Genomic DNA, 2,316 nt, shown 5'->3' on the forward strand with positions numbered 1-2,316 from the left:
CCTGCTGAAATGTGAGAGATGAATGATGTGGCCTGTCCTTACCGTTCTGTTTTGGCTCTATCGCCAGAATCTAACCCCCTTCCACCCTCCGAAAGCTGGGGAGGGATGCAGGTGTGAGAGCAGGCAGGTGGGGGCATTTAAGAAACGCCAAGCCCCTCCTCATCTCCAGCCTGACCCCGTCCCACGGGTCCATCTCACAGACCAACTGGGGAGCCCCGTCAGGGAGGCTGGGATGGATCTGACCAGAAGGAAACTCAATAGCTTGGGTAATTATCCAATTTATGAGGCTCTCAAATGGAGTTTCCAGAGCACGGGAGCCTGGTGCCTCCGTGGCCCTGTACCGTGCGGCACAACCTCTGCTGGCGCCTCCACCATGACTGGCATTGGCTCAGAACTCGTCCCCTCGCAGTGGGGCTCTGCACCTGCAGAGCTCTCCCCTGGTGCTTCCCGCTGACCGGCGTCACCCCCGGGGAGCAGCAGATTTACAGGGAGAAAGTCAGCAAATGGGGACTAGAAGTGCTACACACTATGGAGACAAAGTCCACGTTGATGCCTGAGTTCCTTCTGCCCCCCCAAACCACCCTGGTTTTGCTCTGCTCATACAGAACAAAGCAGCCTCAGAGACCGCCATCCCGAAAGGGTCCCCGCAGGCTCCCAGGGTTGGGATCCCTAAGCCAGGGAGAGGACGAGACCCCATACAGGTGACTCAACCAGGTGCCTCGTAGCCAGGGATGCTGCCTGCTCTTGCCTGCTCACGCCGTGCGCTACCAGTGCCGCACACCCCAGCCCCGGTGCGTGTCCTGGACGGGGCCGTGCCATGGCGAGCAGAGTGCTGGCAGCAGCATGCGGCCCCGCTGCACCAGGCTGCAGTGAGAGGAAACTTCTGCTCTTCCACAACGCTGCCAGTTTCCTCTCTGCGGGCTAATTTTAACCACTGTGTCGCTGTAGTGCGTGTCAAAAACCTGACCCTCCTCTGACCTCCAACCTCCCACCCCGGCTACTGCCTGAGCAAGGCACCCTTGTGCACCAGCAGCCAGGGCTGCCACCGCTTGAAGCTGCCCCCCGGGATGCTGCGTCCCCCCTGTACCTGCGCTGACAGGCGGAGGGGGAAGAGAAGCCCCTTTCTCCCCACGCTGCTGTGAAGATGGGGCGCCAGCAGGGTGATCACAAGAATGTGGTATTTCAGGGAGCAAGGGACCCGTAACCACCGATTCTGCTCCTACAAAATGCGTCCTACAGGACAGAGGTGAGCAAAGGACAAGGTGACGCAGGCTCCACAGTCCTGGGAGCAGGTCGGGCTGCTGGGGACCCTCTTTCCCAGGACAGCCCTTTGCTGCCTGGGACATCCAGCCAGGAGCAAGCCCGGCAAGTGTCACTGCAGGAACATTTCCATCCTCCTGGCTCTCCTTTAGGAACGATTCTGCGCAGGGGAAAGTCAGAAGGAAAGAGAAAAAGAGCAAAACGGGAATGGCTGTCATGGGAAACATCTCTCTTGAGAGCTCCGGGCTGCAGTGGCCCCAGGGGAAGTGGTGGAAACCTCACTGCCTGCTTCATCCCCTGCAGACCGGGATCCCGAAGCCACAAGAGACCCAGCCCAACTCGCGTGGGGTGACTTCAGCCCAGGGATTTTCCAGTCCTGGTATCTGCAGCACCGGGGGTTGAGCCCCGCTGCCAGCAGCCATGTGCCATGGGACACCAGGATGCAGCTGAGAGCAGCAGCATCGGGGAAGGGGACGCAGGAACTGTCTGGCTAGGTGGGGAAGAGATTGGCACCCCATCCTGACACCATTCCTGAGGGATTTCTCAAGACACCTCCAGAAATAAAAGCCATCACATCTAGTTTAGGACCCATGAGGTTTTCATGTATGCATGAAGGGCTGGGCGCTGACACAGCTGCAGCGCAGCCATCCCTGCACAGCAAAGGCTTAAATCTTGCTGTCAGAGCCTCCTGGATTGGGAATGATCAGGCATATTGCAGAAGAGCTCCCTTCGCCCATGGCTGGGGCTGGGGACAAGGGCAGGTGGGTTCACTCCTTCCTCCCCTGAAGAAGAAATAAGTAGGAAACACCAAATTTCCTGCCAAGCCAGTATAGCCCGATGCCTAAATTCATCTCATCTGCTGGGGAGAAAAGAGCCCAGCTGAAGGCCCATGACATAATGCCACAGCAACTCGTCTCATGAACACATTTTTCCAGCCCACATGAATGAAAAACAGGGAAGGAGCAAATGCTCTGCACATCCCCGTCACGTGCAGCCCTGCTCGAGGAGGACGCGGCAGAGCCCCAGCCTGGCGGCAGCGCGGCCGGGCGCGCCGAC

General features: G+C 58.8%; 1 protein-coding gene across 1 annotated transcript in view; it reads right to left on the bottom strand.

Annotated features, from left to right (window-relative positions):
* The window catches only part of SMG6 (SMG6 nonsense mediated mRNA decay factor), a 126,100-nt gene that overhangs the window by 18,901 nt on the left and 104,883 nt on the right, over nt 1–2,316 (bottom strand).

This window comes from Egretta garzetta, unplaced genomic scaffold, assembly GCF_000687185.1.
Source record: "Egretta garzetta isolate BGI_Z169 unplaced genomic scaffold, ASM68718v1 scaffold108, whole genome shotgun sequence".
Classification (NCBI taxonomy): domain Eukaryota; kingdom Metazoa; phylum Chordata; class Aves; order Pelecaniformes; family Ardeidae; genus Egretta; species Egretta garzetta.